The sequence below is a fragment of the Hevea brasiliensis genome, chromosome 15, assembly GCF_030052815.1.
Source record: "Hevea brasiliensis isolate MT/VB/25A 57/8 chromosome 15, ASM3005281v1, whole genome shotgun sequence".
NCBI lineage: Eukaryota > Viridiplantae > Streptophyta > Magnoliopsida > Malpighiales > Euphorbiaceae > Hevea > Hevea brasiliensis.
The window spans coordinates 43,256,901-43,281,365 of record NC_079507.1 but is presented as its reverse complement, the minus strand read 5'-3'; the positions used below and the strand labels follow the sequence as shown (position 1 = coordinate 43,281,365).

The following is a 24,465-nucleotide window of genomic DNA, read 5'->3' as shown; positions in this document are numbered from 1 at the left end:
CTTAAAAAAAACCCACCATTTTAAAGAATCTAGATATCTAAGAATAATTAAATACTAATATATAAAATTACAAATGATTTACAATTTCAAATATGCAATGGACTAAAAAATATCCCTCATTAATGATTTCTTTACCTCTCTTCCATATGATGTGTTATTGCCCATTACATACAAAATTCTAGAAAATGATAAAAAAAGGTTTTGTAAATATTACTTTATCGTAAACTATTCTACACTCTCACTTTCCTCCATTGATTTTATTGTATAATTAAACTAATTTAAATCACAATTTATTTTATTGTATGGCTTTCCATTCTTTTTTATCTTGTAAATCTTTTTTTTTTTATTTTAATACATCATCATTTAAATTTACATAGTTTCAACTTAATAAAATTGCTTATATTCTCTATTTAAAAAGTGTCTACATTTTAATGTCTAATTCCACTTGAAATTTAACTTTAACGATATATATTTATTTTGAGGAAAAAAAAACATAATACTTGCTTTCTTATTAAAATGTCTATTAACTAATCTATAAATATAATTTCAATAATAATTAAGTAAACATAGCGTGGGATTTCAACTAGTGGACATATTTGTAAAACTTTCGGTATTTATAAATGTATTTATATTTTTGTATTTTTGTGTTTTTTAATATTTAAAATTTTAATTGCAAATAAATTTCTATATTTTTATTTTGTGATTTTTAATATTTAAAATTTAATTATTATAATTTATAAATATATATTAATTAATTATAATTTATACAATATAATTAACGTAATAATTAAAATTCTAATATGTGATGTTAAGTATTTACATTAATTAAAATTAAAATTTGAATAATAAAAACACAAAATAAAAGAATAATATTATACAATGAACTTTGAATATCTAACAGTATAATTAATATGATTTAATTTTAAAAATTATAATTAATTATAAATAAATATTAAAATTTAAATTTTAAAAATATTAATATATTTGACCCAATCAAAACATAAAAAATAGTGTAAAACTCAAAAATTCCTTAAAAAAATTAAGAATTTATGTCGTTTGTTTTAATTTATTGGAAAAATGTCGTCAAACGTTAAGGCCACATTAATTAATTGTTTAGAAGTTGAAGAACATCTTTGTTTATGCTACATTTTCCCACGTGCATTGTACATATACCACAACATCATCTTTTAAACTTATTTTTAAGCTTCTTGTTTTCCCCAATAAGGCTTGGCTTTGTTCATTATCATCATATGTAATTCAGCAGTGTTAACGTCATGGCATGCGTTTACGATTTCTGGAACAACATGACGTTAAACAATATTAATTACGATGATTAGAAATTTCTAGGAAAGTATTTAAACCATATAATCAATAAATTAATATATCTAACGTCCTTCTTAATATATTCATTTTTTTCACCTTCTTAAATGTAATTTTTAAATATTTTTATTGTATTATAAAGTAATATTTAACAACAAAATATATATTCACTATCTATGTATTAAACAAATAACAGCCGTTGAAAGAGTTAAAATTTCTCACTTTTAAAGATTTCCTGTAAGGGAAAAAGAATTTTACATATATATAAAATTAACTATAAACCTTAGTTTCACATTTTTGGAAGCACGAGGCATCATGATCTGGAAAATAAAGAAATTGTGGGGCTTAAATTAGATTATTTAAGTTTGGATCTGTGGTTGTGCCCTAGCCGACAGGATTTTAAATGATTATTTTAAAAGGTTTTTCAGTTTATTTTTTTTTGTTTTTATTTAATTATTAATTATGAATATTTTATAAATATTTTTCTAGACTATTCGGACATTTTCTGTTTCTTCCCGACGATAGTGAGTATATATTAAATGATATTTCATAGCATTAATAGCATATTATTAATATATTGATGCATCATTTGTCTAACTGTATATTTTAAAAATTAAAATTGAAATATTATACATAATATATAATGAAATAGGTTTTGGGCAAAAGTGTCCGTAAAAGTAGAAAGGATTTGAAATTGTGATTATATAATTTGGTGACGAAGTGAGATATGAAAATAGAAGTGAAACACAGAATGTTGGTTTTCTTATATTCTTTCTATCTACTTTTATTTATCACTTTTTAAAAATTATTTTATCTAACATTATTTATCATTTTGAAAAAATTAAAGTGCACTAATTATTTTTTTAATTTTACTTTTATTTTTATTATGCATAACAATTATTTTTATAATTTTCTATAACTTATTTTATTAACTTATTTTTCTCTCTTAATTAGGTAAGATAAAATATAATTTAATTAAATTAAGGAAAATTTTACTATAATTATAAAAAAAAAACTTTAGATGACAGAATAGAATTATAATGTGTAATGTGTAATTTTTAATGTAAATTTTATGTCACTAACTGATAATCGTGCTAAATAATGGTATGTAAATTTTATAGATGTAATGTGTAATTTTTAATGTAAATTATGATTTGAATGCTCTCCCATCTTCACTTTTTTTTTTTTTTCAGATTTTCATGAAGGTTAATTTTAAATAAAAGTTATATAATTAAAAACTTTTTTAATGTGTTGGCTAAAAAAATATTTAACTTAATTTATAAAAATTAATTTATAAGTTATTTTATATTTTTAAACATTTAAAATTTGAATTTTAAACAATTATGAGCTTTTAAATAATCACAGCTTGTGTGTGCGCGTTATATTAATATTAATGGCTGATTAATCGCCTATGAAATGTTATTAATAACTAGTTTATTCGCCTAAAGTTATATGCAACTGGCTAACTCTATCATCGCATGGGACATAATAATAATAGGTTTTGCAGTCCTTTGTCATAGAATATTTAGGATTTGCGATTTGTCCCTTTATGTGTTTACTAGTAAAATTGAAAATATTTAATTCAATATGCAATAGGTAAGTTATATTATTATTAATATTTTTGAGACATTATATTTAATAAAAATTAAATTGTATTTGTTAATAAAAACTTATTATAATTCAGCCCAAAAATGAATCATAACATTATTATTATTTTTTATCCATTAACTAATCTTAATCGTGTAACCATTCAAGTATTCTAAAAGCCATTGTTATAGTTATTATATATAACATAGTAAATCAACATATAATTGACCAGGGCTTATAATAGACAACTATATTTTATGAAATTAACAGTAATTAAAAATGTTTAGCTTGCATATCCCATTGAAGAAGATCCAGAATCTCTCCCTTGGTGGTTTTTGAAGCAAATGATGACTCCTAAGATAGTATCCACGGCCAAATTGACTAATTTATTAGCAACCCTATTGGCCTCTCTATAATATTCATTTTAATATAGTTTCAAATATAATATTTATATTAAAAAATGCATATTTATATTTAAAAAATAAAAATTATATGAATAATTTTTCATCCACATGATATATAAATATTTGGTTTACGAATTTGTTTGATTCTTTAAAATTTAGAAACCATATCAAAATAATAAATTAATTTTTGTTATTTTATCAAATCAAATAGAATTATCCAGAGAATCAAACCAAATTAAATTGTCAAAAATGTTTTAATATGATTTATATGGATGATATGAATCAAATTGAATATATTTTTATCTATTATATAATATAAAAAGTAAAAAAGTCATGTAACAATGGATATAATTTAGTGATAGCTGCATATATATTACACTAGGTATATTTAGATTTAATTCCTCTTTTTCTACATACATAATAAAAAAAATAATTATTATATAGAAAGCTAATAATTTAATTTTTGAAATTTTAAATTTTTGAACTTAAAAAAAAAAAAAAAAAAAAACAGTGTGTGACTATATGATCACGTTCACAATATCATACTTTTGTTATCAACCAGCAACTTTTGTTAATCGATAAGCTTTTATATACTAAAGCATTCAAAAGCAAACCAATAATGATAGAAAAGTTCAAATTAAAGATGAATGTCAGAAACCTTATTAACATCACTTTATTTTTATTGGCTTTAGGAAGCCAGCTATTAGATGTGCAAAGAAGATGAAGCCTTCATTTTTAATTTGCATAAATAATCACTAATTAGACAAACTTTAAGCGCTCCTTTCTTTTCCAACTAAAATTATCTTTATAGATTTATTTAGAAAAATCATTTATAAAAAAAATTCAAAAGAATTTTCACACAAATATGCATTAATTCGAATTTTTAAAGATGGAAATTTTTTAAATTAAAAAAATTGAATTTTTTTATTCCATACATGAAAATTAATAAAAAAAAAACCAATTAAATTAAATTATTGCAAATTTGTACATTCCAAATAAGGGATAATTGAATTGACTTATTTCAATCTTATTTTCTTTTTTTTTTTTTTTTTCCATTTTTAGGCAGACGAAGAAGGAAGACTAAGTTAAATTGTGTTTTTGCCCCTCAAGAACCTTAAAATGTGCCTAAGCTACATAATACAAAATAGCCATTTTCCTTTTCTAATCCCATTAATCAAATAGTTTCATTAGTATTTATGGATGGGGAGAATTGAACTCTCCCTATCCAAAGTAATAAAACTATGCTTGATTGGCGGAAATGACAATATAAATAGCTGAATTCTAAATTCAACCATTAAACACAATTTTGTTGCATGCATTGATATGTACGTGTGTATGTCATGCTTTATCGTTTCAATTAATATTTATTTTTTTAATTGTACAATTTATTGAGTTAATATATTTGTTCTTTAAGGATTGATGGCATATAAAAATTTTCTTTCTTGTGATTATAGACTCTCACTCTACCTCCATCAAGAATTGGAAACCATTTATCACCTGTTAGTGCAATGAGCATGGATAATTTTCTACTATTCGCATCATGGATAATTATAACTCAAGCTGACAATATAATAATTATAATACCCCTCATTTGGGCTAGTCAAAATCAACATTCGAAGACGAAATATTCCCCTGAAATTCTAGATAATATAAAAGTCTTAGAGAGTTGGGTTTAAGAGAGAGAATGTTGAAAAAAGGATTCAATCTTAAAATTTCTTGAAAAACGGACTTTGGCCATTAAAGTTTACAAGTTTGGTATCAAACTTCCCCAAACCTTAAGTTTAAACCCAAAGACTAAAAGCTTCTCCTTAAATCTCCATTTTAGCCTCTCTCCTTTTATTTTGTCACATCCCTCTTCCCATCCTATCTCCCAAATGAGGGGGAATCACCCCAAGCCTCCAAAAAGTGTCAGAACACCCTTTTTCCTCGCTTCTCAAGTGGTGTGGAAAAGAAATGGAAGAAATTCCTTCCCTTTGAGACCCTAGCACATTGAGGTAAGCTCTATCCTCTCTCCTCTTAAGTTAGTTAAGGATTTTAGGGTTAGTCATCAATTATTGGAATAGTTTTAGGGTTTAGTATAGATTAATAGAATTTAAGTTTTATTTAGAAATTTAGGTTATTTAAGAATGATTTTAGTTGTTTAAAGCACAAAATGGTAAAATGCACATAGAATAAGAACTTTAAGATTTAATGTTGGGATTTAAAAACCTATTGTTGGACTATGAACCGAATTCTAAAAAATCCTAAGTTCAACGGCCAAAACATGATTCTTCAATAGCCAAACCATATAAAGTCATGAGAGTAACACATGGCAGCTTAAATAATCGAAAGTCCATTATTCGATCGTCAAAAGTTACTTTGTTAGCAAAATTGTAACTTTATAGCCTTTTGTTTAAATTCTAATTAAATGCCCTTTCAAACCCTTTCTTGTAGATATTGTTGAAACAATAATACAATAATAAATTTAATAGGACCCAAGGCATGCAACACTGCCACTTTCCTTAAGGCTATATTCACCCCTTAGTGTAATTTTGTGTAACAGGTTATTTGCAAATTGCCTCTAAAATACAATGAAGCCCACGGCTTGATTTCTTTTACACGTAAGAAATCAAACCATGAACATTAACAGTGCTACATAGGATTGCAAGAATCTCAAGAATGTTTCTGTAGTAAAACAAATTTGAGAGAGATTTTTAGAGAAGTCATATATTTGGAGGAAGATTTTCTTTGTTTATATAAGCAGTTGGTTGTGTTTATTCAAAGTGACATAAACACAGGAGTTATTTATGTGTATCTCAACTGCTAAAAATGACAAAATTCAAACTGAATTTTATCCGTTGTAATTTTATTTTGAAAATTATCCAATAATCCCCCACTATTTTTATAATAAAATGATTCTCTAAAACTTTTAGCAATCCTAAAAGTTTATGCATAAATGAAGGTATCTCACGATTTGAACCATCACATACTGAAAAAATATATATGACTAATTTGAATAGCATGGTAGACCAATCCTTTGAACCAACAATCCTTATTTAATTAGCATAATATTGTTTCCACACATAAACTTTATGCACGTGTGAATATTCAAATTTGATCGACACTTTATAGCCTTGTGTCTGTATCCTTTTCATGAATGCTTTAAGAGCCAAGCCCTTTAGCTGCTAGACGCGACCTCACTTCACATTCACATAAGTAGACTCTATCAGAAATACCCCCGTGTTATGGTATTTCAACAGATATCTGTTATAGGTTTATTAAGAGAGCAACTCATCCTTCCTTTATTTCATCATGGGAACCAAGCACAAGTATTCTTTAGGATGAATTAAACTTGATTAGTGCTTGCAATCGTCTTCATGATGTACTTTGACTCTTTGAACTCAGTGTTAGTAGTATGCCCTAGACCATATTATTTAGTATGTATCTTGCATATGTTTTATTAATAAAAGACATTTTTACTTTTTTATTACATAATATATTTATGTGTAATAGAAAAGGTCCATTGATATTTTGTTAGAAATTCTATTATTATATTGTTAAGAATATGAGTGACAGTATTTCTAGCACAAAGTATCATAAATAGGTTCACAATCGATGATACTTCACAATAAGGACATGACTTATCCAGAAATATTATAATTATGTTTGTTTCCAAGTTATTTATATGAGATATAAATAAGATGGAATGGTGAGTCTCATGCCATATAACAAACATGATAGGCACTTATACATGATAAGTAGGCCGAACCAGTGACATTTATGACAAGCACATGGAGTTTACTCTTGTCAATGTATTGTCATAAATCATATCAGTGTATATAATCTTTAGACCTGAGATAACATAGTTATTTTGTATATATGTGGTTTGAGTTTGATACTACTTTTATACTTGTACTGTGTATGGGTATATGGGCATGTGTTGGCTCCTACTAGTTGTATGTGGAGCTAGGTGTTGATCAAGATGGAATCTGTTCCTCTAAGTAAATAGGGATAAAATCCTATGTTCATTTAATTATTCTTGATGTTTCAAGTTCCTGGCCAGGACAGATAGATTTATTCAGAAAAGAGTTTCTGATGAGAAAATCTTTTAATCAAGAACTGGAATTAAAAGAGAACATAATATTCATAGCAAATGGGGTTTGACATACACCATGACTCCAGCTCGAATTGAGATTTTGTAACAGAGAGATTCTAGTGCATGGTAACATATGATTATAGGTTCATTTAAGGTAAACCTTATTACTAATTGGGTGGCCATGGCATGCTATGCTAGGTGTTAACCATGGTCTATGAGGTGCATAAAATGATTTAGAGAAATCATTTATGGTAAGAAAGAGTTCTGATGATATTAAGAGTTGATATCATGTCTGATTGCCAATTAGTGATGAGCCTAGTAAGTCATACACATACACAAGTAATCACCAAATTAAATATGATTTAATTAATTAATTAAAGAGTTTAATTGATTAATTAAATAGGTTTAATTTGCAATTAAATTGCAAAGTCCCAAGCATGACTTGAAACCAAATCTAGGTTATTGGATGTATATTATAAGTTAAATTTATATTTAAAGTGTTTAAATATGAATTTAATTAATGAGAAATTAATTAATAGAGATTAATTAATTAATTTATATTTAATATAAATTGATTAGAAGAAGAGAAATAATTATTTTGGGTTGAGAACTCAAAATTAAGACACAGAGGTATTTTGGTCATTTCACAGGGTGACATGTGGCACCATGAGATGGTGACACATGGCACTATACTTAAGCTTGCCATATGTCTTTTAATCATGTAAGATGATCAAAGTCAAGATTAAATGTAGGTTTGACACTTGGCACAATGTGATTGAGTCAATTAAACCTAGAGCCAATCAGAAGGTGACATGTGGCAAGGGTTTTAAGTGGTGACCTAGCTATATAAGTGTAAGGATGAAAGAACAAAAAAAAAAAAAAAGCTGCTGTTCTCTCTTTGGTGCCGCCACCCTTGGCTGCCTCTCCTTCTCTTCTTCTTCATCTCTCATCAATTCAAAGAGATTAGACAACAATCTCTTGAATTAAAAATACTAGAAATCGTTTCTAATGTCCTGTTTACATCTGTAATCTCTCAAAAGGAAAAACATGATTTTCTAATTGATTGGGAAAGCTTTAGAAGCTGTTCAAGGGCTGCCATTAGTGATCTTAGTGTGGACAAGCTTGAGGGACAACACCTGGTGTCCTAAGGTGCATCCCAAAGGTGCCAAACACACTGCAGTGCATCAAAAGGTTAGTGCACTTGTTCTTGATCTAATCTAGGGTTCTAATGAATTAATCTGATTAATTCTAAAATCTTAAATGGAAAATTTAGATCCAAAAATATATTGAAAGAGTTTTAATATGCTTTTTATCATTGAAATCAAATAGATAAAAATGAATCTTGCATGATGCATGGGACCCTAGGTGAAAAATTTTTTAATTCAATGATATAAACTTATGTTTTTCATGCTTTCGCTCCTTCAATTGGTATCAGAGCCAATATATTTTCCATTTAGATTGTTGATTATATGATTTAATTGTGTGGTTTGATCATGAGATGATAGATCCATTGCTGGTTGCAAAGGAAAAGTGGCATCATGGTGATGAACACCAATGGTGCGCACACTTTGTGGTCTCCAATGGTGTGCGCAAGGTTTGGGTTTTTGAATCTACAAATGTTGTATGATCTAAAGTTCATCCTATGACTAATTAAAATGTTTAATTAGGTGTTTTAATCACATAATTAAATTTTAATTCAGATCTGAATTTTAAAAGTTGTTTGAACGTGATTCCAATCTGAATTTTAAAAGTTGTTTGAATATGATTCAAATCTGAATTTTATAATTTGTTTGAATGTGATTCAAATCTGAATTTTTAAATTTATTTGAATCATATTCAAGTCTGGATTTTTAAATTGAATTTAAGTTAAATATGAGATATTCAATTTAATTTAAGTATGTATATTTTATTTAATTGTTAAATAGTGATATGCATGATGGATGATCATGGACTATAAAAGACCAATGTGATTGGATTTATTTCTTTTATGTTTCTTTGGGTTGTAAATTAATTAATTTATTTTAATTTATTTTGGGCATGTATTATTAAGATTGTAATAATTTTGGGTTGTAATTTCATTTATTTAATTCTTGTAAATTCGCTTTGGTATGCCAAGGATTACTATGTAATTGGATTGCAAGAAGATCAAGGAGGTCAAGAGCATTGATGGGACCAGTGGGAGGAATTCAATATCAAGTGTTGATTATGTACTCCTTTAACAACTCTTGTAATATGAATGAATGAAATGCGCCTAGGAATGCCCTGATTCAATTCTTGGTGGCTCAGAATTGAATCCCTTAGAAAAGTCCATGATCATGCCATATTTATTTATTATCCATAAATGCATGAGATGTATGAGAATGTATGCAAGTATATGATATATGCATGCTAATTAGATAATGTGCAAAGTGAGACCTTAATAGTAATTAAGATGACCATAAAATCTTCCAAACAAATGATTAAGTTGGAAATGCTATAATTAAAGTAATTATAACATAGGCCCTCTATTGAGGCAATTATTTTAAGAAATTTTAAATACTTGCATAAGATGCAATTAATTTAAGAGATTTTCTTAAGAATAATTGTTAAGCATGAGATTTTATAAATGTGTAAATAGTTTGATGGCCAATATTAGATGTACCTAAGGACATTAAAATTATTTGCATAATTACTGGCTCAATGGGATCAACTTAACTAATGCAAGATAAGTCAATAATGAATGTACCTGAGATTTTGAGTATTAGGGGCTAGGTAAAGGATTGAACCTTACATGAGATGTGATGGGCAAGGAGTTGCTCACTTATAGTTTATTGTAATTCCAATAATGGATGTACCTGAGGATGATCAATAGAATTATAAGAATTTAATCACCCACTAGAAATCCATCCAACTAGGATTTCTGTTTTCTACTTTGGAAGTGTAGGATTCGCTAAGTTAGTGAGAGGACCAATTTGATTAAAAGGCCATAATCATTTTAGTTAATTACATGATACATTTACTAATTAATCTGGTTATTTTTTGCAATTAATTTTCTGATAATAATGAGCACAGGACAACTACTACCATCCAATATCCTTACAAGCATACTTGATTGTAATAGGTTGATAGGACGTAATTTATCTGATTGGCTAAGAAATTTGAAACTTGTCCTAAACCTTGAACATATTGGATATGTTCTAGACTCATAGGTTCTTGGTCCCTTACCTCTAGAGGCCACATAAGAGGAACATGAAACTTTGAACAAGTGGAAGGAGCATGATATGAGAGCCAAGTGTTACATGCTTGCTTCTATGAGTAATGAGTTACAAAAGCAGCATGAGAACATGCAGAGTGTGAGTGAGATCCTCCTTCACCTACAAGAGTTGTATGGTGAGCACAGCAGAAATGCTAGGTATGAGATATCTAGGTAGTTGTTTCGCATGAGGATGTCTGAGGGACAAAATGTTAGGGATTATGTCTGCAAGATGATTTGGCTGATTGAGCAGCTGGAACATCTTGACCTTAACATGGATTTCCAATTGCGGACGGATTTGATCCTTCAGTCCCTTCTTGAGTCTTTTGGGAATTTTGTAACAAATTTCCATATGACTAAACAGGAATGCACCTTGGCTGGTTTACTCAACATGCTGATTATTACCCAAAAGAATATGCCGGGGAATAAAGGAAAAGAGGTAACTTTGATTGCATCTTCTTCTACTAGAAAGTCCAACAAGAAGAAGGGCAATAAGAAAAAGAAACCTCAAATTCCTGGTCCTTCCAATAAAATAGCTAAACAGAAAGGGAAGACTAAAGCTGATGGAGGCAAAGGAAAGCGTTTCCACTGCCAGAAGGATGGGCACTGGAAAAGGAACTGCCCAGAGTATCTTGCTTCTCTGAAGGACAAGAAAGATACACATTCGGAAGGTATGTTCATATCTTGTTATTTGGATTCTGATGATACTCATAGTTCATCTACAACTTGGGTTTTAGATATTAGTGCCAGTTCTCACATTTCTTATGATATGCAGAACTAGCAAATAGTAGCAGCTTGCGTTCTTGAGATGTTAGACTTCGGATTGGCGATGGCTCAACTGTTAAAGCTTTAGCCATAGGATCTAAATATTTTTACATGTCTGGACATGTTTTGTGTTTGGATAATATTTTATATGTACCTGATACTTTTAAGAACATCATTTCTATATCTAGTTTGACTAGAAATGGCTATGAATTTCAGTTCACAGATGATGTTTGCAATATTTATTTTGGAAATAAATATGTTGGTTCGAGTTATATGAAAGATGATCTTTATTATTTGGATAATAATGACAAACATAAAAATGAATGCAAGCGATCTAAATAAATGCAATGCCATGGTGAAAATCAACTCAAGTTCAAAATATATTTGGCACTTAAGGTTAGTTCATGTTGCAGAAGATAGGATTAAAAAAATGGAGAAAATGGGGATTTTATCTTCATTGGGCTCTGAACCTACTCCAACCTGTGAATCCTGCCTTCAGGGCAAAATGACTAGATCACCCTTTGTTGGACAAGAGCTAAGAGCTGAAACTATTTTAGAGCTAATACATAGTGATGTATGTGGTCCATTTAAAGAAATGGCTAGAGGCGGTTTTCATTATTTTATTACCTTTACTGATGATAAATCAAGGTTTGGGTATTTGTATTTGATGAAATACAAACATGAATCCTTTGAAAAGTTCAAAGAATTTAAATCTGAAGTAGAAAATCAAACAGGAAAAAGTATTAAAGCTCTTCGATCAGATCGTAGAGGTGAATACTTGAGTACTGAATTTGATGAATACTTGAGAGAGCATGGCATTGTTTCCCAACTAACTCCTCCAGGAACACCATAGCTGAATGGTGTATCTGAAAGGAGAAATCATACCCTATTGGATATTGTATGTAATATGATGAGCTATACTGATATGCCAATCTCCTTTTGGGGATTTGCATTAGAATTAGCTTTGTATATTCTGAATAGGATTCCATCAAAATCAATTTCTTCCACACCTTATGAGATATGGCATGGAAGAAAACCAAGTCTTAAGCTTGTTAAGATTTAGGGTTATCCAGCTTATATCAAAAAGCTGAACACTGATAAATTGGAAATCAAATCAGAAAAGGGTCGATTTGTTGGATATCCAAAAGATAGTTTTGGATACTATTTTTATTTGCCTATACCACAAAAGGTTGTGATAAGTAGAGATGCCACATTTCTTGAACAATAGTTTGTTCAAGAAGGAGGCAAAGGAAGGCAAATAGAGTTAGAATTGGAGAATTCTGACCAACCAATAGATCAAATGGATATAAATCCATCTAGTCAACCTACACCTATTGATGAAACATCTACAGCTGTTCCTCGTAGAACAACCAGGGTATCTCACCCACCAGTGAGATATGGTTTCCTTCATGAAGAAGATCAATAGTTGTCTACTCATGAAGAAGTTGATCATGGAGATGATCCACTTACCTATGAAGAAGCTATATCAGATATAAACTCTTCAAAATGGATTGATGCTATGAAATCCGAGATTGATTCCATGTATAAGAATCAAGTTTGGGATCTTATTGACTCATCTAAAGGTATTGTACCTATAGGGAACAAATGGTTTTCAAAAAGAAAATTGGTTTTGATGGAAAGGTAGAGACCTATAAGGCAAGGCTAGTAGCGAAAGGGTTTCGCCAAAGACAAGCAATAGACTATGAGGAGACTTTCCTGCCTGTTGCCATGCTTAAATCAATTAGGATTCTATTTGCAGTAGCTGCATACTATGATTATGAGATTTGGCAAATGGATGTCAAAAAAGCTTTTCTCAATGGATACATTGAAGAAAACATTTTCATGGAACAACCTAGCGGTTTTGAATCCCAATATGGTTCCAAAGCATGCAAGCTAAAGCGATCCATTTATGGGTTGAAACAAGCTTCAGGAGTTGGAACATCCGTTTTCATGAAGCCATTATGTCATTTGGTTTTATAAAAAATGAGGATGAGCCATGTGTATATAAGAAGGTTAGTGACATTGCTATCACTTTCCCTATCTTATATGTGGATGATATTTTGTTGATGGGTAATGACACAGATATGTTGACAACTGCAAAGGTATGGTTGTTAAATACATTCTCCATAAAAGACTTAGGTAAGGCAACCTATATTCTTGGGATTCACATCTATAAAGATAGAGCGAAAAGAATAATTGGTTTATCCCAAAGTCTATACTTGGAAAAGGAGTTAAAGAGGTTTAACATGCTTGATTCCAAGAGATGATTGTTACCAGTGAGAAATGGTATCCACCTTTCTAAAGAGATATCTCCAAAGATACATGAAGAAAGAGATAAAATGGCCAAGATTCCATATGCTTCGGCTATTGGAAGTTTGATGTATGCAATGTTGTGTACTAGGCCGGATATCACATATGCTGTTAGTTTGACTAGTAGGTATCAATCAAATCCAGGTTTGGAACACTGGATAACTGTAAAAAATATCCTTAAGTACTTGAGAAGAAATAAGGATTTATTCTTGATATATGGAGGTGGAGACTTGCAATTGGATGGTTATACTGATTCTGATTTTCAATCAGATATCGATGATAGAAAGTCTACCTCTGGATATGTGTTCATTTGTAATGGAGGTGCAGTCAGTTGCAAGAGTTCCAAACAGAGTACGACTGCAGATTCCACTACCGAGGCTGAGTATATTGCTGCATTAGATGCTGTAAAGGAAGCTATTTGGATAAAGAAGTTCGTGACAAAACTTGCAGTAGTTCCTTCCACTGAGTCAGCAGTTCCAGTTCACTGTGACAACAATGGAGCTGTAATACACGCTAAGGAACCCCGGTCTCACTAGAAATTCAAACACATAGAAAGGAGCTACCACATTATCAGAGAAATAGTTGGGCGAGGCAATGCAGCCATGTAGAAAATAGCATCAGCTGAAAATCCAGCTGATCCATTCACTAAGCTTGTGTCACAGACTTAACTAGACCGATATATTGAGAAAATGGGTCTAAGGCCTTAAACTCTTTAATTAATTAATTAAATCATATTTAATTTGGTGATTACTTGTGTATGTGTGTAACTTATTAGGCTCATTACTAATTGGCAATGAGACATAATATCAACTCTCAATATCATCAGAACTCTTTCTAAAGCCATCACTAATTGGCAAGAGTTTAATTGATTAATTAAATAGGTTTGGTTTGCAATTAGATTGCAAAGTCCCTAGCATGACTTGAAACTAAATCTAGGTTATTAGATGTATAGTATAAGTTAAATTTATATTTAAAGTGTTTAAATATGAATTTAATTAATGAGAAATTAATTAATAGAGATTAATTAATTAATTTATATTTAATATAAATTGATTAGAAGAAGATAAATAATTATTATGGGTTGAGAACTCAAAATTAAGACATAGGGGTATTTTGGTCATTTCACAGGGTGACATGTGGCACCATGAGATGGTGACACATGACACTACACATAAGCTTTCCATATGTCTTTTAATCATGTAAGATGATCAAAGTTAAGTATAGGTTTGACACTTGGCACAATGTGATTGAGTCAATTAAACCTAGAGCCAATCTGAAGGTGACATGTGGCAAGGGTTTTAAGTGGTGACCTAGCTATATAAGTGTAAGGATGAAAGAACCAAAAAAAAAAAAAAAAAAAACACAGCTGCTGTTCTCTCTTTGGTACTGCCACCCTTGGCTGCCTCTCCTTCTTTTCTTCTTCATCTCTCACCAATTCAAAGAGATTAGACAATAATCTCTTGAATTAAAAATACTAGAAATCGTTTTTAGTGTCTTATTTACATCTGTAATCTCTCAAAAGGAAAAACTTGATTTTCTAATTGATTGGGAAAGCTTTAGAAGCTGTTCAAAGGCTGCCATTGGTAATCGTGGTGTGGACAAGCTAGAGGGACAACACCTGGTATCCTAAGGCGCATCCCAAAGGTGCCAAACACACTGTAGTGCACCAAAAGGTTAGTGCACTTGTTCTTGATCTAATCTAGGATTTTAATGAATTAATCTGATTAATTCTAAAATCTTAAATGGCAAATATAGATCCAAAAACATATTAAAAGAGTTTTAATGTGCTATTTATCATTGAAATCAAATTGATAAAAATGAATCTTGCATGATGCATGTGACCCTATGTGAAAAATTTTTGAATTCAATGATATAAACTTATGTTTTTCATGCTTCCGCTCCTTCACTCAAGACTTGAAGTATTATTAAGTGCTGAGTTGAGACTCCATCATTGGTGATCTCAAAGTATGGGCTTGAGTCCCATCCCTCTTGATGTTTTAGTTACCATGTCTCTAGGAAGGCCTTTAGTTAAAGGATCAGTAAGATTTTGACTTAACCTTACAAAATCTATTGTTATTACACCATTTGTAATTAACTGTCTCACATAACTGTGTCTTAATCCAATATGGCTTGACTTTCCATTATAGACATGACTATAAGCTCTTGATAAAGTGGCTTCGCTATCACAATGAATTGAAATTGGTGGAAGTAGTTTTGGCCACAATGGTATTTCATATAATAAATCTCTTAACCATTTAGCCTCTTTACTTGCTTAAGCCAAAGCAATAATTCAGCTACCATTGTGGAGTCTATTATGCAAGTTCACTTTTTAGATCCCCACGATACAGGTCCTCCACCAAGTAAGAAAATCCATCCACTTGTTGCGGTATGATCTTTTCTATTAATAATCCGACTAGCATCAGTATATCCTTCCAACACTAAAGGATATCCATTATAACTAATTCAATAGTTTATGGTCTTTTTTAAATATTTTAAAATCCTATGAACTGCATGCTAATGTAAATTACTTAGATTACTAGTATATCTACTTAATTTTCTGTATATCTACTTAATTTTCCCACAACAAATGCTATATCAGGTCTTGTGCAAGTCATTGCATACATTAGACAACCAATAGCTCTTGAATATTCAAGTTGTGCTATTGGCTTCCCATTATTAGGAACTAATTTCAAACTAGGATCAAAAGGTGTGGAGGTAAGTGCATAATCCAGATGATTGAACTTTTTAAGCACTTTTTCTATATAATGTGACTGAGATAAAGTTATATTATCCTCATCTCTAATTATTTTTATTCCTAGAATAACATCAGCTATTCCCATATCTTTCATAGAAAAATTACTTGAAAGAAATGATTTGGTTATTTCCACTTATTGTACAATAGTTCCAAAAATGAGCATATCATCCACATATAAGCATATAATGACACCCTCACCATTAGAGAACTTACTGTATACACAATTATCATATTCATATATTTTGTATCCATTTGCAAGTACCACTTGATTAAATTTATGATGCCATTATTTAGTTGCTTGCTTAAGTCCATACAAGGATTTAATAAGCTTACAGACCTAATGTTCTTGTCTTGGAACTATGAACCCCTCAGGTTTTTCCATGTAAACCTCTTCTTCTAAATCCTCATTTAAAAATGATGTTTTTACATCCATTTGATGAATCATCATTTTGTATATTGAAGCTAATGCAATCAATATTCAGATGGTTGCAATTCTTGTAATAGGGGAATATGTGCCAAAATAATCAACTCCTTGCTTTTGTGTAAATCCCTTAGCACTAATCTGGCTTTGAATTTATCAATTGCACCATCCACTTTCATTTTCTTTTTGAATATCCATTTACAACCTATTGGTTGCGAACCTAGGGAAATATCCACTAACTTCCATGTTTTATTTCCTATTATGGAATCTATCTCATCATTAATGGCTTCTTTCTAGAAACAAACATCTTGAGACTTCATGGCTTCTTCAAATGTATTAGGATCTGCCTCTGTATTAAAATAATACGGTATTTTCTTTTGTATTGTATCTCTTGTTCCTTCAACTAGAAACATAAAGAAATATGATCAACAAGTTTTTGCTTTTTTAATTCTTTTACTTCTTCTAGGTTCAATAATTTGTTTCTCACCATCAACATTATTATTTGGCTCTTGTTCTGAAATTTTTTCTTGATTCTTTTTAATAAATTCATCTTAGATTCTAGGAATATATTTAAATTTATTTTCATTAAATATAGCATCTCTTGATGCAATTATAGTATTTACTAAAACTGAATCATTAGGTTCAATTACCATGAACCTATAAGCTTTGCTATTTTGTGCATACCCTTAGAATATGCACTCAACTCCTCTTTCTCCCAATTTCCTTCTCTTGGGTTCAGGAACTTTTACTATAGCTTTGCATCCCCGAACTCTTAAATAGCCTAGATTTGGCTTTCTTTTATTCCAGAGTTCATATGGAGTTGTCTTACATCTTTTAGTTGGAACTCTATTAAAGATGTAACAAACTATCAGTGAAGCTTCTCCCCAAAATCCTTTACTCAAGCCAAAATTAGAATGCATTACATTTACCATTTCAGTGAGTAGTCTATTTTTCTGTTCATCCACACCATTTTGTTGTGACGTATATGGTGCTATTGTCTCATGTATGATTCCAATAGATTCAAAATAATTAGGATTGTAATATTCGCCTCCCTTATCAATTCTTAGTCTTTTAATATGTGATTCACATTGCAATTCTACTTCACATTTATAAATCTAAAATTTCTCTAATACTTCATCTTTAGAGTATAATAAATAAACATAACAAATTTTACAATAATCATCAATAAAAGTTATTATCTTTTACCACCAATGGTAAGAGTACTATGTAAATCACATACATCACTATGAACTAATTCTAGAATATTAGTACCTCTTTCAATTTTAGGACAAGGATTTCTAGTGATTTTAGTAAGCATGCAAGTATTACATCTTTCAATATTTTTATCAAAATATGGAATTAAGTTTAATTTCATCATATCATGAATTCTTCTAAAATTTACATGTCCTAAACGAAAATGCCATAAAGAAAAAGAATCAAAGATATAAGCAAAAATTTCTTTATTTTTATTATTAATATTAAGCCTGAACATGTTAGTAGTATGTCCTAGAGCATATCATTTAGTATGTATCTTGTACATAACTTTTATTAATAAAAGACATTTCCACTTTTCCGTTTACATAATATATTTATGTGTAATAGAAAAGGTCCATTGATATTTTGTTAGAAATATTATTCTTAAGTTGTTAAGAATATGAGTGACAGTATTTGTAGTACAAAGTATCATAAATAGGTTCACAATAAGGACATGACTTATCCAGAAAGATTGTATTCATGTTTATTACCAAGTTATTTATATGAGATATAAATAAGATGGAATGGTGAGTCTCATGCAATATAACAAACATAATAGGCACTTATAAATGATAAGTAGGGCGAACCAGTGACACTTATGACAAGCACATAGAGTTTACTCTTATCAATGTTTTGTCATAAATCATATCAGTGCATATAATCTTTAGACCTAAGATAGCACAGTTATCTTGTATATAGGTAGTTTGAGTTTGATACTACTTTCATACTTATACTATGTATGGGTATATGGGCATCTGTTGGCTCCTACTAGTTATATATGGAGGTAGGTGTTGATCAAGATGGAATCTTTTCCTCTAAGTAAATAGAGATAAAATCCTATGTTCATTTAATTGTTCTTGATGTTTCAAGTTCCTGGCCAGGACAGATAGATTTATTCAGAAAAGAGTTTCTGATGAGAAAATCTTTTTAATTAAGAACTGGAATTAAAAGAGAACATAATATTCATAGCAAATGGAGTTTGACATAAACCATAACTCCAGCTTGAGTTGGGATTTTGTAACAGAGAGATTCTAGTGCATGGTAACATATGATTATAGGTTCATTAAAGGTAAACCTTAATACTAATTGGGTGGCCATGGCATGTTATGCTAGGTGTTAACCATGGTCTATGAGGTTCATAAAATGATTTAGAGAAATCATTTATGGTAAGAAAGAGTTCTGGTGATATTAAGAGTTGATATCATGTCTCATTGCCAATTAGTGATGAGCCTAGTAAGTCAAACACATACACAAGTTATCACCTATTTAAATATGATTTAATTAATTAATTAAAGCGTTTAATTATTAATTAAATAGGTTTGGTTTGCAATTACATTGCAAAGTCCCTAGCATGACTTAAAACCAAATCTAGATTATTGGATGTATAGTATAAGTTAAATTTATATTTAAAGTGTTTAAATATGAATTTAATTAATGAGAAATTAATTAATAGAGATTAATTAATTAATTTATATTTGATATAAATTAGAACAAGAAAAATAATTATTTTGGGTTAAGAACTCAAAATTAAGACACAGGGGCATTTTGGTCATTTCACAGTGTGACATGTGGCACCATGAGATGGTGACTCATGGGATTACATATAAGCTTGCCAAATGTTTTTTAATCATGTAAGATGATTAAAATCAAGATTAAATATAGGTTTGACACTTGGCACAATGTGATTGGGTCACTTAAACCTAGAGCTAATCAAAGGTTGACATGTGGCAAGGGTTTAATGTGTTAACCTAGCTATATAAGTGTTGTTATGAAAAAGAAAAACAACCAGCAGCCACTCCTCTCCTTTGTCACGCCATTTTGAGGTTCTCCATCTATTCTTCTTCATCTCTCATCAATTCAAAGAGATTAGCCATCAATCTCTTGAATTAAGAACACTAGAAATTGTTTCTAGTGTCCTATTTACATCTCTAATCTCTTAAAAAGGCAGAACTTGAATTTTTAATTAATAGAAAAAGCTTTAGAAGCTGTTCAAGGGCTGCCATAGGTGTTCTTGGTATGGACAAGCTAGAGGGATAACATTCGGCGTCCTGAAGACAAATCTCAAAGGCGCAGACACGCTGCAGTGCATCAAGAGGTTAGTGTAATCGTACTTGATTTTATCTAGGATTCTAAAATTAATCTGATTAATTTTAAAATCTTAAATGGAAAATACAGATCTAAAAACATATTAAAAGAGTTTTAATATGTTGTTTATCATTGAAATCAAATAGTTAAAAATAAATCTTGCATGATGCATGTGACCCTAGGTGAAAATTTTTGAATTCAATGGTATAAACTTGTATTTTTCACGCTTCCGTTCCTTCAATTGGTATCAGAGCCACTATATTTGCCATTTAGATTGATGTTTATATGATTTAATTGTGTGTTTGATCATGAGATCAAAAGTTCATTGCTGGTTGCAAAGCCAAGGTGGCGGTACAAATGATGAACACCATGGTGCGCATGGTTGATGCACCACAATGGTGTTTAAAGGTAAATGGATGGTGAATGTGCAATTGTTGTATTATCTAAGATCCATTTTATGTCTAATTAAATTGTTTAATTAGAATTTTTATCACACAATTAAATTATGATTCAAATCAGAATTTTAAAAATTGTTTGAATGTGATTCAAATTTGAATTTTAAAAGTTGTTTGAATGTGATTCAAATCTGAATTTTTAAAGTTGTTTGAATCATATTTAAATCTGATTTTTTAAAATTGATTGAATAAAATTCAGATCTGATTTTTAAAAAAAATGTTTGAATGTGTGATGCATACATTTTGCATAATCATTTGGTTTTAATTTCATAGCCATTTTATTTGATTATTAGTCACTTTTAGCTAATTTCATTAGTTATTTAGTTAGTTTTTCATAATTTCCAATTTTGGATTAATTTGTAATTTTTACTTTGTTTTGTAGGAAAAATGGTGTTTTTGAAGGACTAAAAAGAAATTTTACTATTGAGGAGTGACTTTTGCAGCCAAAGATGTCAAAAACAAGTTTCAAAGTTGAAATATGCATTGGCTAAATTGCGCATAACTTGCCGCATAAGTTATGCAGATCTGCATAAGGAGAAGAAACACTGTTCCAATAACTGCCAAATTGTGCATAAGGAGAGTGCATAGCTTATGCAGATTCACGCCTCCCTTATGCAATCTCACGGAATTGTGCATAACCTATGCGCTTGGTCATGCCAGATAAGTGAGCCAGAACCACTGAATCGCATAAGGGACTGCATGACTTATGCAGTCCACTTTTGCAGTCCCACAAAGATTTCATTAATGAGCTGGCAGAAGATTCCCTTAGAAAATCTCACCTCAAACAAACCATTTTAGGTCTCCATGTTAGAAAATGTTATAAATAGCCCCATTTCCCATTTTAGAAAGGAGGAGAAAAGAGAGGAAAGAAAAGGGAAAGGAGCAGGCAGCAGCTGAAGAGTCACAATCATCTCCCACACCATTTCCAACCAGATTTGGAGATTTCTTTCTTTTCTTACATTTTTCCTACATTTCTAGTGTTGAGCTTCTTGTTTCTTAGCTTAGATTAAAGCTTTATTTCCATATAAACTCAAAATATCTTGTAAATATTATGGATAGTGAGTAGTTTTACTTAGATTTTGGAGTAAGGGATGTAATATTTGAGATATTTTATGGATTTTGATTGGGTAATCCATATTTTGTGGTCTTAATGAGTTTTATTCATTTCTTGTGTGCTTAATGACATGCTTAGTGTAGGATCCCATTAAGTGATGTTCTTAATCCATGGTTGAGGCACCGAAAGGAGAAGGCCTTGTGATAGATAATCAAGAAATTGGACTTAATTAACTTAGATCTAGAAATAGACTAAGGATTAAGAGGATTTACAGATTAATTAAGGAACTTAATGGGTCTTGATTAACTCTAACTCCACGAAAATAGGATTAGATTGATTAAGGTACTCTTTGTCTCACTCGAAAGGGTATTTAAAGGATTTAAGAATTAATCTCCTTAAAACCCATAAGTTCCATAAGATTGGATAACCAATTTAAAATCCCAAAATAGCTTGAATATGAACTCCTGAACTCCGGAATCGCCTTTTTATCATTGTTAATTTCTAATTGAATTTAATTACTTGTCAATTTAAATCTTGCCATAATTGAATTTGCTTATTTTAATTTGATGCAAATTTAGTTTAATCATTACATTGTTGAATAGACTATTAATCTCACACACATAAAATTCACACTCCAATACCCATCAATTTATTGCTTTAATTTCAAAAATAGTTCAATTTAGTCAACTTTTTATATAAAAAATTCAATCATTAACACAACTCCTCTTGGGAACGATATCTTTTCTATATTACTTGTACGACCCGTGCACTTGCGGTTGGGCCACATCAAGTTTTTAGCGCCGTTGCCAGGGAGTTGTTTGTTTAAGATTGAATTCTTAATTATTTTAGTTGTTTATAGTTTTATCTTTGTTATCTTTTCATTTTGTGTTTGTTTGTTCTTTTTAGGTACTTTTAATCTTTTATGAGAAGAGCTAGAAGCACAAGTGACACATCCTTATTATTTAATCCTGAAATTGAGAAATTTTGTAAAGCCAACAAGAAAGAAACCAGAAAAAGGAAAGAAGCCTTGAGAGAAACTGAATTAGAAGCAGACATTGCTGATGAAAGAATTAGAATTGGTGGTAATGCTGGAAATGCTCGAAACAATGAAAATGTAGCCCAAGGAGAAGAAGTTGTAAATGCTAATGTGCCTAGGGGAAGTATGATGGATCATGCTTTTCCTCGTTTTGATGACTTGAGAGAGAGCATAGCAAGACTAAGAATTGATGTAAATAGTTACAAGATGGATTTTGGGGTTCTTCAAATGATTCAAAATTCCCAATTTGGGGGACATCCTTCTGAAAATCCACACACACATTTGATGAAGTTTGCTGTGATCTGTGACATGCAAAAACAACCTGGAGTGTCTGATGATGCAGCAAGATTGAAGCTATTCCCATTCTCTTTAAAAGATAGAGCATTGGATTGGCTTGATTCTTTACCTCACAACTCCATCACAAATTGGGAGCAACTCACTGATGCATTTCTTGCATAATATTTTCCACCTGGAAAAACTCAAGAACTGAGGAATCAAATGACAGCTTTCAGACCAAGGGAAGATGAAACTCTCTATGAGTCATGGATGAGATGGAAGGAATTAGAGAGACAATGCCCACATCATGCCATTCCGAAATGGATGATAAACCAGAATTTTTACACAAATGTCACTCCTGCAATTAGAGGGATTATTGATGCTGAAATAGGAGGAGAATTTATTATGAAGCATGAAGATAAAGCTTATGAGCTATTGGAGAAAATTGCAAAGAATACTCATCTTTGGAGTAGTCCAAGAGGATCAGCTCCATCTCAAAAGAGGCAAGCTGCTGGAATGTATGATCTTGATCCGTTCAACATGATTAATGCAAAGTTTGATGCACTTACAAATGTCTTGGCTAAGAAGATGAAAGATTTAAGTATGCTGGTTAGTTCATCATCATCATCTGGAAGTTCACAACAAGTTGCTTATGCAGAGGGAACTACCAGCTATAGAGTAGACTATGGAGAGCAAGCAGCATATGTTGGTAATTATGGAAACAAACAAATGGGGAATCCTTACTCTCAAACTTATAATCCAACTTGGAGGAATCATCCCAACTTTTCGTGGGGAAATCAGCAAAGTCAAGTTCCAAATTAGAATTTTCAACCACAACAGCAACAAGGAATCCCATATCAGCAAAATAGGCAACCATTGCCTAATTTTCAGCAGAAAAATATGAATCCTCCACCAAAACAGCAAGAACAAAGTTCCACCACAGAAGCTTTATTACAACAGATTCTTGCTAACCAAACTAAGCATGATGAGGAGATGAGAGAGATGAAAGCAAGACTAGAACAGATGCAAACACATAACAGAATGCTGGAAAATCATATTGCACAACATCTTCCTCAGGTACCAAGACTTTTGGAAAGCTTCCAAGTCAACCAGAAAACCCAAGAGAGCAATGTCAAGCTATTACTTTAAGAAGTGGGAAATTTGTAAATAATGAGAAGAGTGAAAAAAATGAGAAAAGTGAAAATAGTGAGAAGAGAGAAAATGAGAAAGATGTCGAGGGAGATGAAAAACAAGAGAGTGCAGAAAAAGGTAAAGAGGAAATTGAAGAGAAAGAAAAGAAATACATACCTCCAGAGCCTTACAAGCCACAGCTTCCCTTTCCACAAAGATTTCAAAAAGCCAAGCTTGATAAGCAATTTGGGAAGTTCTTAGAGGTTTTGAAGAAGCTATACATAAATGTGCCTTTTATTGATGCT

At 30.6% G+C, this 24,465-nt stretch overlaps 1 non-coding gene across 1 annotated transcript; it reads right to left on the bottom strand.

The window, feature by feature from the left end:
* Positions 1-23,236: 23,236 nt before the first annotated feature.
* Positions 23,237-23,343, bottom strand: LOC131174195 (small nucleolar RNA R71). Its single transcript, XR_009144443.1, has one exon. It is a non-coding gene; the product is annotated as a small nucleolar RNA R71 (small nucleolar RNA).
* Between the last annotated feature and the right edge of the window lie 1,122 nt (positions 23,344-24,465).